Source organism: Abramis brama (assembly GCF_963993115.1).
Source record: "Abramis brama genome assembly, chromosome: 4".
Taxonomy (NCBI): Eukaryota; Metazoa; Chordata; class Actinopteri; order Cypriniformes; family Leuciscidae; genus Abramis; species Abramis brama.
The window spans coordinates 35,925,373-35,940,106 of NC_139966.1; positions in this window are offsets into that span (position 1 = coordinate 35,925,373).

Below are 14,734 nucleotides of genomic sequence, written 5' to 3' on the forward strand. Positions count from 1 at the left end.
CAAGCTTGCAAAATGTAAAAAAAATAAAAAATATCTCTGCAAACATTATGTTGTTTTTGAGATTTCCTTCTTCAGAACTGCAACATTTTTTACGATGTTGCGCAAACAATTTTTCAGAGTTTCAAATTTGTCAGTGTTCTCCCACTGTATTAGTTTGTTTTCCAGGTTTGAAACCTTGTAAATGGTGATCTGAAAACTGGTGTGCAAATGTGTGAAAAAAAGTTTTGAAACTCTGAAAACAGAGTTTTGCAGGCTTGCAAAGTGGTAAAAAAAATAAAAATCTCTGCAAACATAATATTGTGTTTGAGTTTTCCTTCTTCAGAAGTGCAACACTCTTTTTTACGGTGTTGTGCAATCATTTTTTCAGAGTTTCGAATTTGTCACTGTTCTCCCAGTGTATAGTTTGTTTTCCAAATTTGAAACCTTGTAAATGGTGATCTGAAAACTGGTGTGCGAATAGGTGAAAAAAAGTTTTGAAACTCTGAAAACTGAGGTTCGAAAGGGCGCAACTTATTACATTACATTACATTTGCACTCCTATTGCAGACTATTTTTTCAGAGCTGAGTTTACAACACCCACTTTGCGGAGATACGCCCACACAGTTGCGAGCTTGCGACTCACGTGATTTGTGGCAGCGTTGTCACGCAGCCCTGCTCTGAAACTCTGAAACTCAGACTGAGCGAAAATGAAGCTTCGCAACTTCGCAACTTAAAAAAAAGCCTGGAGGGAGGGCCTTCTGCTATTGGCCAATGCTTTGCTGTCTGCTGACGTACAGTCCAATCACAAGTCACAAGTAAAAGTTACTTCTATACTCTTTGATGTAAACATACAGCAAGTCGAACGAGGAGAAGCAGAGTTGGGAGAAAGAAAAGAGATATTAAAGTCGCGAAAATGATGTGGAATTTACGGGGATACGTTAAATAGGGAAGCCAGGGACCAGTAACGTTATGTGGACAAAATCGGCAAAAAAGTGTAGTTAGTAGCTGTCAACCCTCCCGTTTTTTCCGGGTTTCTCACGCATTTGAGCTCTTTTCCCGCTGTCTTCCCGTTTTAGTATTTTCCTATAAAATATCCCGAAAAATGAAAATTTCAACATTCATCTTTCTGTTGCTATCCCTCTGCTGACAGCAAAAATTCGTTCTACAAAACTGCAGCATTAACCCATTTAATCCCAAATTTTTCCCAGACACAAAAATATCCAAATCATGTGTCATTAGTATCCCTTTAAAAACAATCAGTCATAATTTTTTGAAATTTTCATGGAAAAGTGTGTGAAAAAGTGTGTTTTATGATCGGTCACAATTGTGACCGGTGGGATACTGTGTTGTATCAACCATTGTATTGATTTAATATAGGTCTATTTGACCTATGCAGTGTGTGTGTGTGTGTGTGTGTGTGTTTTTTTTGTGTCTGTGTGTGTGTGTGTGTGTGGGGAGATCAGACATCAGAGAAGACGTGACTGTGTGTGTGTGTGTGTGTGTGTGGGTGGGTGGGTGGGTGTGTTTCTGTGTGTGTGTGGAGATCAGACATCAGAGGAGACGTGACCGTGTGTGTGTGTGTGTTTCTGTGTGTGTTTCTCTGTGTGTGTGTGGAGATCAGACATCAGAGAAGACGTGACTGTGTGTGTGTGTGTGTGTGTGGGTGGGTGGGTGTGTTTCTGTGTGTGTGTGGAGATCAGACATCAGAGGAGACGTGACCGTGTGTGTGTGTGTGTGTGTGTTTCTGTGTGTGTTTCTCTGTGTGTGTGTGGAGATCAGACATCAGAGAAGACGTGACTGTGTGTGGGTGGGTGTGTGTGTCTGTGGAGATCAGACATCAGAGGAGACGTGACCGTGTGTGTGTGTGTCTGTCTGTGTGTGTGTGTGTGTGTCTGTGTCTGTCTGTGTGTGGGTGTGTGTGTGTGTGTGTCTGTCTGTGTGTGGGTGTGTGGAGATCAGACGTGACCGTGTGTGTGTGTGTGTGTGTGTGTGTGTAAAATTAGGTAGAAAGTAAGGTAGAACAGTTAGCCTATGTGTATTAGTATGTAGATACAATGGGTTATCCCACCGGTCACTATTGTTGCCGCTGACATGTTTGTGAGTGCTATGACCACATTAAACAAAGTTGAGTAATTGCAAATGCATATATCAATACTAGACACCTTAAACATGATATGTACCAAAAATCTATGTCCTATCTTTATGTTAACATACTTTACCACCCTTTTATTTGGGAGCTTTCTTGCTGCCATCCTTTTCTCTTGGCGCAAACAGGAAATAAACAGCTCTGGTCATGTGACAATTTACAGTAAACATGCGACACTGCACATATTTCATTGAGACCCTTTATTATTTCAATATCTGCTGGAAATGCATTGATAGATCATTCAGTAACATTTTTATAGCCTTAGAAATGAAACATTTTTTTTCTGTCACTATTGTGACCGGTGGGATTAAATGGGTTAACTAAGCGAGTTGTGAAGCTAGGTCTAACGTGACTTTGCTTACAGATTGGCGTGAAATCGTGCTCTCACAACAACCACGCTGTTATCTTAAAAAGGCCAATATCACGCTAAGGTTGCCTTCAAGTAAGCAAAACGATGCTTTGAAAACATCTGTTTCGCTGGAAGGGCAAGGGGGGTAGCAACAGGACAACAGTACAGAGACTGACCGGTCCGATGGAAGGGCTAACGTTAATGTTATGAGAGTAACAGTTAAGGTATTAAAATACGGGATATTTTACAGGAAAATTTGTCCACATACTGGTCCCTGGTTTCCCTATTTAACGTATCCCGGTAAACTCCACATCCTTTTCGGGATTTTAAAATCTTTTTTCTTTCTGTTCTTCTCCCAACTCTGCTTCTCCTCGTTCGACTTGCTGTATGTTTACATTCCCATTTTAAGATTATTCTATTTTAAAGAATTTATAAAATCCACAAAAGCTTTACAGGTGTCTATTTTAAAGTGGCTAAACAATGTGTTTTATGCTTGTTTTGCATACAAAAATTTGAATATCTAAATGCCACCTCTGATGCAGATTCTGTTTTCTCTGCAGTGGGATAAAACATTTTTGTTGATAGTCAATTTGATTGGTAAAAGCCATATAGTGACTTAAAATGTATATCATTTAACATTAAATATGACAGTGTTGGGGAAATTGCCTTTATAAAGGTAAAAAAAAAAGAGTGCACTGAGAATCAATTTAAGATTATTGGTTCAGAATATTATGACGTTTACAACACAACACTTTATTGAAATATTTAGTTATTGCACCACCACAGTATTTGAGAAGGGTATGATTTTATTATAATATTAGGCCAATGTGTACATGACTCGCGTGAGGAGAGTGAATCGCTCGCTGTGTGAGGAAAGTAAGTCGCTCGCTGTGTGAGGTGAGTCGCTCGCTGAGTGAGGAAAGTGAGTCGCCCGCTGTGTGAGGAAAGTGAGTCGCTCGCTGTGTGAGGTGAATCGCTCGCTGTGTGAGGAAAGTGAGTCGCCCGCTGTGTGAGGTGAATCGCTCGCTGTGTGAGGAAAGTGAGTCGCCCGCTGTGTGAGGTGAATCGCTCGCTGTGTGAGGAAAGTGAGTCGCCCGCTGTGTGAGGTGAATCGCTCGCTGTGTGAGGAAAGTGAGTCGCTCGCTGTGTGAGGAAAGTGAGTCGCTCGCTGTGTGAGGTGAGTCGCTCGCTGTGTGAGGAAAGTGAGTCGCCCGCTGTGTGAGGTGAGTCGCTCGCTGTGTGAGGAAAGTGAGTCGCCCGCTGTGTGAGGAAAGTGAGTCGCCCGCTGTGTGAGGAAAGTGAGTCGCTCGCTGTGTGAGGTGAGTCGCTCGCTGTGTGAGGAAAGTGAGTCGCCCGCTGTGTGAGGAAAGTGAGTCTCTCGCTGTGTGAGGAAAGTGAGTCGCCCGCTGTGTGAGGAGAGTGAGTCGCTCGCTGTGTGAGGAGGGTATGTATACAGATCCACCGCTGGCCTATCAGTGGGAAAGACAGTAACTAGGGGCTATAGTATAGTGACTTCCCACGACAAATCATTAGTCCTATTTTTGAACCTTCCGGCCCGCCATATAAAACTATTCGGATTCATTCGGACCGCTCCGTCACTGAATCATCTGAAGCGGTTTCTCGGTCAGTACAGTAACAACAAATAGTTGCGTTTACTCCGGTCCCGGGCACTATTATTAAACAGCGTTGCGACAACCAGTGGGAAGCGTTTTTCAGTTCGACAGAAACCTCTCTGTTACAAACCACAAATCACTCGACGATTTAACTAGTATTAAATCAGATGAAACAGCCTCAACATTCCCAACAAGACTGATGAGGAAAGCAGGAGAAGAAACATTGTGGCATGAACGAAATTAGAACACTTTAAATCCGCTAATCACCCTTACAAACATTTAACATGAATGTGCTGTAGTAATTTACCATGGTTGTATTATTTATTATTCATGTGTAATATTTATATTGAATTACTGTGTAGTAATAAATAAATATAGTAAATATATATATTTACTATAATATTATACAGTATAATAGTAAATATAGTGATTTATATTGCATTAGATTTATTAGGTGGGTAGATGAATATATAATTAATGTTTGTTATGAAATTATGTCAGTTTCTTTGTAAAGGTGCGTATAGTTTTTAACCTGTGTTTAGGCATTTTTTTATACAGTGGGAGTGAGTAGCCTGTGGTTATCAAGTCTCACTGTCAGAATATTTTCATTTAAGCGTAACAATTATAAATAAAATTATTATTATTTCTCACCAACAGCTACGAGTTTGTATAATTAATGTATTTGTTCCAAGGAAAATAGTTGTACACAGCTGTAAATTATCAAGTTTTTATTTATTATGGTTTTATATATCTGCATACTGTTGGGTACCACATTTTCAAGTAAATACCATACTTTTTTAGGTTTACTTTAACTTATTTATTGAAACTGTTATGTTTCAATAAATAAGCTAAACCCCCAAACCAACCCACCGGCCCACCTCAACTTTTCGATTTGATAATCCGGCCCTCGAATGAAGCTAATTGAATAGCCCTGGCCTAGATGTTGTGTGAGCGAGCAATGCGCCAGCGCCATCACTTGGATTTGTTGCTCAGCAGGGGAAATAACTTAATATTCTGTCTTTTAATACTGTCATTCGAAGCAGTAAAATTTATATTTTTATTTGTGTACATTCAAAATGACTACAAATGACCTTTAAAAAATAAAGAAAACAACATGATGCGCTGCGTCTCAGACTCCTTGAACATCTTTCTGGCGCACACCAAAAATGAACCAAAATAGAGTGAATAGCCTTCTGACGCGCCTACTTTTGAAAGTCAACATTTAGATTATTTTAAGTAAAATGCATTATATAGTCACTTAGGAATAAAACACAGCGTGGTTCATGATAAATTTTTTTTAAAAAACGTGACTTTACAGTTCGGAAAATAGCAAACCCCTGGCACTTGAGAACTCTGGTCTACAAAGAAGAAAAAGCCCTGTCTAGTCTATTCCCCAGTACGGATTGTGTCGAGCCATTCGTTAGTCTGGTTGATGGAAAAAAATATGAAAAAGTTGCAATAAACGCGTTAAGAATCCGCACAACGGAGGACTCTTATTCTGCAGTGCAGATCTGAGGAAGAACTGATGACGGGACAGTTTGATCTTCGGCTGACAAATCAGAGGAAAGGGGCGTTTCATTCCCGCCCATGTGTAGAAATCGAATATCAAGCTGTTTATTAATTTTGCTACCTCAGAACGAAAAACGAAAACTAAAGCTGAATTCTTGTTTTTCGTTTTTTGGGAAAAAATGAAAAATCGAAAAATGAACTGTTTTCTCATTTTTCTACTTTCAATATTAAATAAAAAAACGACTGAACGAATGATACACGGATTTATATAGAAGCCTATATTTCATTTTTGTAATGGTTTTTTTTTTTTTTTGTGTGTGTAAATATGTACTGCAGCAAAGTACCATTATGTTACTATCTGGTACAATGGCACTTCTACTTTTGAAGTACTTAAAACCTAACAGATTATTTGATGTCTAATGTCAACACATTGTCATGTCTTGCCAATGTTCCAAAGTCTATTCTGTCACTAGAGGACACTGTAACTCTATGAAAGAAAAATAGAAAAAGAGAGCAAGTCTACATTTTCACAGAGACAATGTCATCATGACACTCCTTCACATGGAGTGAAATTAGGCAGCTCCTGAATAATGAGATTTTCTGAGGATATTTGTGCATCACTTATCTTTATATTTACTTGATTCCATTTTTAAAACGTACAGAGGATTTCAGAGGTTTCCCTAAAACACCAGATAAACACTGCTCAGAGGAAACTATGGTGAATTCAAACTCCTTTATTGATGTTGTGTTGAAATTGACATTGTTGAAAGTGTTTAGAAAGCTGTTGATTGTGCTGATAGACTGACGGTGGTGCATTGTATCTTCAATGCAAATAAGTTGCTGTCTCTGTTTGGTGTCTAATTGCTTCGGGAGGTAAACAACACGCTCGAGTGGTTGGAGAGAGAGGTGAAGCGTGAATATCAATCTCTCACATCAGTGTCATCAAATGACTTTTACAGAGTTGAAGTACCGTAATTAGCTGCTGACCCCCAGTGGCCCTCCTCTGATGGCACAGGTCTCTGAGATGTACTAATGGATATCAGCATGTGCGCTTAGGTCTGAATGCATTATTCTGCAGGGTTGTTGCTTACTTCAGCATGGAGATTATGTTTTATGTAGGTCACATACTATAACAGTGACTAGTTTCACTGACCATCAGGAATGTATGACCTTATAAAGTGTACACTGTGATCTGGCAAATGTGTGAAAGTTAATGTAGTTGGCAAAGTATTTTTAAGTCATATGGTGCAACCAACATGCAAAAACATGCATAAAAAAAACAAATAGCAAATGATGGGGAGGACCACTGTCAGCTCAAGTCACCTTTATTTTTTATAGCGCTTTATACAATGCAGATTGTTTCAAAACAGCTTTACAGTGATCAACAGGAGGATAATCATTCAATTATGCAGAGTTCAATTCTGGTGTAAAGCAGCTCTAAAATAGAAAATATTGTCATTGTTCAGCTGAAGTCAGTTCAGTGTTGATTCAGTTCCATTGTAAAGATCGTCAATTCAGCTCAGTTCAGTTCCCTTTCTTAAAGTGTTAATGCAGTCAGATCAATAATATTGTTGAATATTAAATGTTCCCAACTAAGAAACCAATCAGAATATTTCATCCAATTAATCAGGATAAGGATGAGACAAACAGCCCAATATTCCAACGCATTCTCATCCTTGGGCGTCATATACTGACGCTTTTGACATTTCGTCTACTTCGAACGCACATGGCAACCTTTAGCGTCAATATGAGACGCACAGAGCTTTGTTCGGTTATGGGTAGGTTTAGGTCTGGTGTAGGGTTACGGTTAGACCGCTAGGAGGCGCCTTCTGGCCCATTTCTATCTGCGTCTCATATTGACGCTAAAGGGTGCCGTGTGCGTTCGATGTAGACGAAATGTCAAAAGCGTCAATATATGACGCCCTAGGATGAGAACGGGCTGAATATTCTTCTTGAATTAATGAATTAATGAATGAATGAGTGAAGGACATTGTCGACCCACAGCTCCGAGATTAACAAGCACGTTTCCAGTAGAATAGATCATGCACAGACCATATCGCAATGCTCCGCATCATAGTCGAACAGTCGCTGGAGTGGAATTCCTCCTTGTATATCAACTTTGTCGACTATGAGAAGACGTTTGACAGCTTGGATCTAGAGGCCCTTTGGAAGCTCCTTCAACACTACGGCATCCTAGTAATGTTGGTTAACCTGATTAGAAAATCTTATGATGTAGAGTCTTGTAGAGTCATCCATGGAGGGTAGCTCACCAACAGCTTCCAGGGTGAAAACAGGAGTTAGACAAGGATGCCTGTTCTCATCCTTGCTGATTCTTTTAGCCACTGACTGGATTATGAAGGAATCCACTAGAGAGCCAAGTGGATCCAGCTCGAGGACCTGGACTTTGTTGACCACCTTGTAATTCTATCTATAAAGAGCAGATGCAAGAGAAGACTGATGAAGTGACTTATACTGGACTGGCCTCAATGTTAACAGAGATAAGACCAAGATCCTCAAGATAAAACCCACAAGCAAGGATCCAGTCATGCTGAATAGAAGTCCCCTGGAAGAAGTCCAGTCCTTCACCTACCTGGGCAGCATCATTGACCAACAGGGCAGAACAGATGCAGATGTCAAGGCAAGGATTGGCAAAGCATGAGCGGCCTTCATACAGCTCAAGAACATCTGGAGCTCCAGAGACATGTCCTTGAAAACAAAGATCTGCCTCTTCAACTCTAACATGAAGTCAGTGTTGCTGTATGGAGCTGAAACCTGGAGGATTACCAAAGATAACCATCAGGAAGGTTCAAACCTTCATCAACAGCTGTCTCAGAAGGATTCTCTAGATCTGCTGGCCTGACACCATCAGCAATTCCAACCTTTTGGAAAGGACACACCAACTCCCTGCTGAAGAAGCAATCAGAAAGAGAACATGGGGCTGGATAGGGCACGCTCTTCGTAAACCACCAACCAACATGAACAGGTAGGCATTGAAGTGGAACCCCCAAAGAAAGTGGAGAAGAGGCCGACCAAGGAGGGCTACACCTGGAGCAAGTTGGAAGGACAGAGGACTCTGGAGGTCTGCGGTTGGGGGCCCAGACCCTGGCAAGGGTGATGGCATAAGTAAGTGACATTTTACGATGTAACAATTAGATTGGATGTTGTCAAGTCATTGTTGTCATCACATCAAGTCAGTTGATTGATTCACTTCCGTTGCGAAGATCATTAGTTATTAACTTAGGGGTCGCTAACACAACACCGTTCTAACAGGAAAACCCTTAACATGCTCCAGCCGCCCATCCGCACAAAACAGTGCCTGGTGTCTCGAGAACGCACTCCCTGAAATAGGTTAGAAGGTGCAAAGATTATCCGTTATCTCTATGCAAACCTCAAAAATGCAAACCCGCGAAAACGCAGACGTACATGTTCAGTCCAAAGGTGTGCGTGTTTGAATATACAGTATATGTGCACAGGCATGTAGTCCTTCTTTACAAATCAACCCTCAATAAACTATTATTTTTTATTTTTTTGTCGCGTCTGCGTAGCCACGCGAACCGGAATTATCCCAACAATATTTTATCTGTACTGAGGTAAAGGGAAGGGAAGAGGAGGCCTTCACAGGGGAGGGACTGGTTGACACTTCAGGACTGCGTTGTCATCGTGTCCAGGTGCAGGGGAGTGCACCTGGTTTATGGGTTTTTTCCCGGTTCCGGCTGATCTAATCTATGCAGCCTAACATTGAATTATAGAAGTCTATAATGTGTTATGTGTATGCTTGGCCAAAGAGATGTGTTTTTAGTATAGATTTGAACTGACAGAGTGTGTCTGCTTCCCGGACAATGTTAGGAAGATTGTTCCAAAGTTTTGGTGCTAAATAGGAAAAGGATCTACCGCCAGCAGTCGATTTTGATATTCTAGGTATAATCAACTGGCCGGAATTTTGAGATCGCAATAGACGTGAAGGACTGTAATGCGTTGAGAGCTCGCTCAAGTACTGGGGAGCTAAACCATTTAGTGCTTTGTAAGTAATCAGCAACATTTTAAAATTTATACGATGTTTAATAGGGAGCCAATGCAGTGTTGACAGAACAGGGCTAATATGGTCATACTATGGTCATACTTACTGGTTCTGGTAAGAACTCTAGCTGCTGCGTTTTGGACCAGCTGTACTGGACCATACTGAACTTTTGATAGATAAGACATCTCTTAATTTACTGCTACAAACTGATAATGGTCAGATAAGTATGATTTAAACCATGCTAATGCAATTCCACTAATGCCAACATAATTTTCAAGTCTATTTAAAAGAATGTTGTGGTCCGTAGTGTCAAATGCAGCACTAAGATCGAGTAACACAAATAGAGAGGTACAACCACGATCAGATGATAAGAGCAAATCGTTTGTGACTCTAATGAGAGCTGTCTCAGTACTATGGTACGGTCTAAATCCTGATTGAAAATCCTTGCAGATATCATTTCTTTCTAAAAAGGAACATAGTTGTGAAGATACTGCCTTTTCTAGTATCTTTGACAGAAAAGGTAGATTCGAGATCGGCCTGTAACTGAGTAATTCTGTAGGATCAAGTTGTGTTTTTTTAACAAGCGGTTTAATCATAGCCAGCTTAAAAGTTTTTGGTACGTATCCTAATGACAAAGATGAATTAATGATATTAAGAAGAGGATCTACAGTGGGGAGAACAAGTACTTGATACACTGCCGATTTTGCAGGTTTTTCTACTTACAAAGCATGTAGAGGTCTGTAATTTTTATCATAGGTACACTTCAACTGCGAGAGACGGAATCTAAAACAAAAATCCAGAAAATCACATTGTATGATTTTTAAATAATTAATTTGCATTTTATTGCATGACATAAGTATTTGATCACCTACCAACCAGTAAGAATTCCGGCTCTCACAGACCTGTTAGTTTTTCTTTAAGAAGCCCTCCTGTTCTCCACTCATTACCTGTATTAACTGCACCTGTTTGAACTTGTTACCTGTATAAAAGACACCTGTCCACACACTCAATCAAACAGACTCCAACCTCTCCACAATGGCCAAGACCAGAGAGCTGTGTAAGGACATCAGGGATAAAATTGTAGACCTGCACAAGGCTGGGATGGGCTACAGGACAATAGGCAAGCAGCTTGGTGAGAAGGCAACAACTGTTGGCGCAATTATTAGAAAATGCAAGAAGTTCAAGATCTCACCTCGTGGGTCATCAATGATCATGAGGAAGGTGAGGGATCAGCCCAGAACTACACGGCACGACCTGGGCCCGGTTCCCCAATAACGCTCACTCTTAGTGCGCTAAGAAGACTTGAAAGATATATCTTACCAAAGTTGTTTATGTTCCTAAGTGTGTTCCCCGAACCATACCTTAGGAAGCTGCTTAAAGGAGAACTCCGGTCAATTTTAACATTGAGCTCATTTTTTTGTAAATTTGGAGTGCTGTCAATACAGAGAACAACGACAAAAATCGGTGTTGCCGTGTTATCCTCTTTTTAAAATTTGCACCCTGTTGACTTCAATGGGGCAAGTTTTAAACCTGCTTTTAGCCTCTTAACATCCTTGATGTGTCATTACAAGTGCACAGCCAATGTGAGTGATTCCTTCAGAGTGAACACGGGTGAATCTGACTGCAGTAGATGTAAAAGAAATCGATTGTCGAGTTCACACGCGTGATCATAGGTAACTAAATGTATGCGCGTGAACTCGACAATCGATTACTGTGGACTTCGACCGAAAACAGGATGTAAATACAGGTATGTGCGCTGGCTGAAATAACATCATTTTTATTCATATCTTTCACATCTACTGCAGTCAGATTCACCCGTGTTCACTCTGAAGGAATCACTCAGGTTAAGAACTACTTAGCGATAAGAACGTTTTGGGGAACCGGGCCCTGGTCAATGACCTGAAGAGAGCTGGGTCCACAGTCTCAAAGAAAACCATTAGTAACACACTACGCCGTCATGGATTAAAATCCTGCAGCGCACGCAAGGTCCCCCTGCTCAAGCCAGCGCATGTCCAGGCCCGTCTGAAGTTTGCCATTGGCCATCTGGATGATCCAGAGGAGGAATGGGAGAAGGTCATGTGGTCTGATGAGACAAAAATAGGGCTTTTTGGTCTAAACTCCACTCGCTGTGTTTGGAGGAAGAAGAAGGATGAGTACAACCCCAAGAACACCATCCCAACCGTTATGCATGGAGGTGGAAACATCATTCTTTGGGGATGCTTTTCTGCAAAGGGGACAGGACGACTGCACCGTATTGAAGGGAGGATGGATGGGGCCATGTATCGCAAGATCTTGGCCAACAACCTCCTTCCCTCAGTAAGAGCATTGAAGATGGGTCGTGGCTGGGTCTTCCAGCATGACAACGACCCAAAACGCACAGCCAGGGCAACTAAGGAGTGGCTCCGTAAGAAGCATCTCAAGGTCCTGGAGTGGCCTAGCCAGTCTCCAGACCTGAACCCAATAGAAAATCTTTGGAGGGAGCTGAAAGTCTGTATTGCCCAGCGACAGCCCCGAAACCTGAAGGATCTGGAGAAGGTCTGTATGGAGGAGTGGGCCAAAATCCCTGCTGCAGTGTGTGCAAACCTGGTCAAGAACTACAGGAAACGTATGATCTCTGTAATTGCAAACAAAGGTTTCTGTACCAAATATTAAGTTCTGCTTTTCTGATGTATCAAATACTTATGTCATGCAATAATATGCAAATAAATGTACTTAAAAATCATACAATGTGATTTTCTGGATTTTTGTTTTAGATTCCGTCACTCACAGTTGAAGAGTACCTATGAAAACCTGCAAAATCTGCAGTGTATCAAATACTTGTTCTCCCCACTGTATGACCTCTGGAAGCATCTCTTTCAGTAGCATTCATCCTCTCCTATAGCAATGAATGAATCAAATTTTTCCTTAGGGAGACTACAATGCACTGTGTGATGTGATACTGTAGTAAACGGTTGCATAGTTATAATTTTCTCCCTGATATTATCAATCTTATAAGTGAAAGAGGTTCATAAAGTCATTACTGCTTATGCTGCTTGGAAACGTCTGGGCTTGAAGTTTTATTTTTCATTAGTTTAGCCACTGTTTCAAATAAATACCTAGGGTTTTGTTTATTTTCTTCTAACAGGGTTGAAAAATAAGCAGATCTAGCAGCTTTTAAGGCCTCTCTTTATGCAATCGTGCTCTCTTTCCATGAAATGTGAAATGTCTCTAGTTTTGTTTTCTTCCAGCTGCGCTCCATTTTTCTGGCTGCTCTCTTAAGGACCTGAGTGTGCTCGTTGTACCACGGCGTTGGACTATTTTCTTTAATCTTCTTTAAGCGCAAAGGAGCAACTGTGTCTAAAGTGCTGGAAAAGAGAGAGTTTCTGTCGCAATATCGAGTTCTTCTAATCTATCTGGGATGCTGAGATGAAACTGATCAGGAAGATTATTAATAAAGCAATCTTTAGTGGCAGAAGTGACAGGTCTAACATATTTGTAAGGCGGATTCGATGGCGGTTTAGCCTTGGCTAAACGAAGTATACACGAGACTAGATAATGACAATTTCAACGGCATCAACCGTTCATCATTCCATGTGATAATATTAGATCTAGAATATTAGATCTAGAGTATGATTACGACATTGAGTAGGTCCTGACACGTGTTGTCTAACTCCAATAGAGTTAAGAATGTCTACATGTATATTAAAATCACCAACAATTAGGACTTTATCTGCAGCCAGTACTAACTCAGATAGAAAGTCAGCAAATTCTTTGATAAAGTCTGTATGGTGCCCTGGTGGCCTGTATACAGTAGCCAGCATAAATCTCAAACATGATTTATCATTTACACTAGATATTGTTACATTAAGCACCAACACTTCAAAAGAATTATATTTGAAACTAGACTTCTTATTAATTCTGAAAATATTACTATAAATTACAGCAACACCTCCCCCTTTGCCTTTCAGACGAGGTTTATGTTTATAACCGTAATCTTGGGGGGTGGACTCATTTAAAGTCATGTAATCGTTTGGTTTTAGCCAGGTTTCTGTCAAACACAGCACATCTAGGTTATAGTAATCATATCATTAACTTTTGAAGTAAGGGATTGAATATTCAGCAACCCAAGCTTTATCATTTGCTCATTTGTATTATATTTGTTTTTTATTTGTTGAAAATCAATTAAATTTTTACCCTTAGATGGGTTTGGAAGTTTTTTGTATTTCCTAATTTCCTAAACTGTGAACAGACACAGTCTCTATTTGATGATTTCTAGGTGAAAGAGTCTCTATGTGATGGGATTTATCTGACCTCAGTGACGTGAGACAGCTAGCAGACAATCAGTTTAGCCAGTCTGTCTGCTTCCTGACCTGAGCCCCAAAACCTGAGCTTTTTGTTGTGGGAAAGTGTTCCTGGTTCCAGCTGACCTACTTTATGCAGCCTAACAATCCTTTAACGGATTTGAATGTATAGAAATGTGATAGTGTGTTATGTGTATGGTTGGTTAAAAAGATGTGCTTTTAATCTAGTTTTAAACTGACAGAGTGTGTCTGCCTCCTGAACAACGCTTGGAAGACTGTTCCAGAGTTTGGTCACTAAATAGGAAAATGATCTACTGCCCGCAGATGATATTGATATTCTAGGTATAATCCACCCAGTAGAGTATTACAATAATCTAGCCTTGGGTTCATGAACACATGAACTAACTTTTCTGCATTTGTCATTGATAGTATATATTATGCCCTCGTAAAAGAGTTCCCCTTCTTCAACTAGGCAGACAGATAACTCCTTCCACAAGAAAGTTGAACTGAAGCATGGATTTATTAACACCACCACTTTAAATGCAAGTGGGACAGAGTAAAACTGAAATACAGAAAAAATGGAAAAATAATTTTCTAAAGACTGTACATTAATAATTGTAACAGTTCGCTTAAGGTATAACTGGACATAATATACACAAATAATAATCCAGATACATGAAATATTGTACTGAATAGTCTCTCTTAATATCAATTTTATCCTAAAATTACTAGTACTAATTCCAAGCAAAAGATGAAAAACAAGCTTCTAGCAAACACATTAATACTTACAGACAAAGCTTCTATAAATGATTGCAAAGATGATGAAGAGACTGAGCTGCT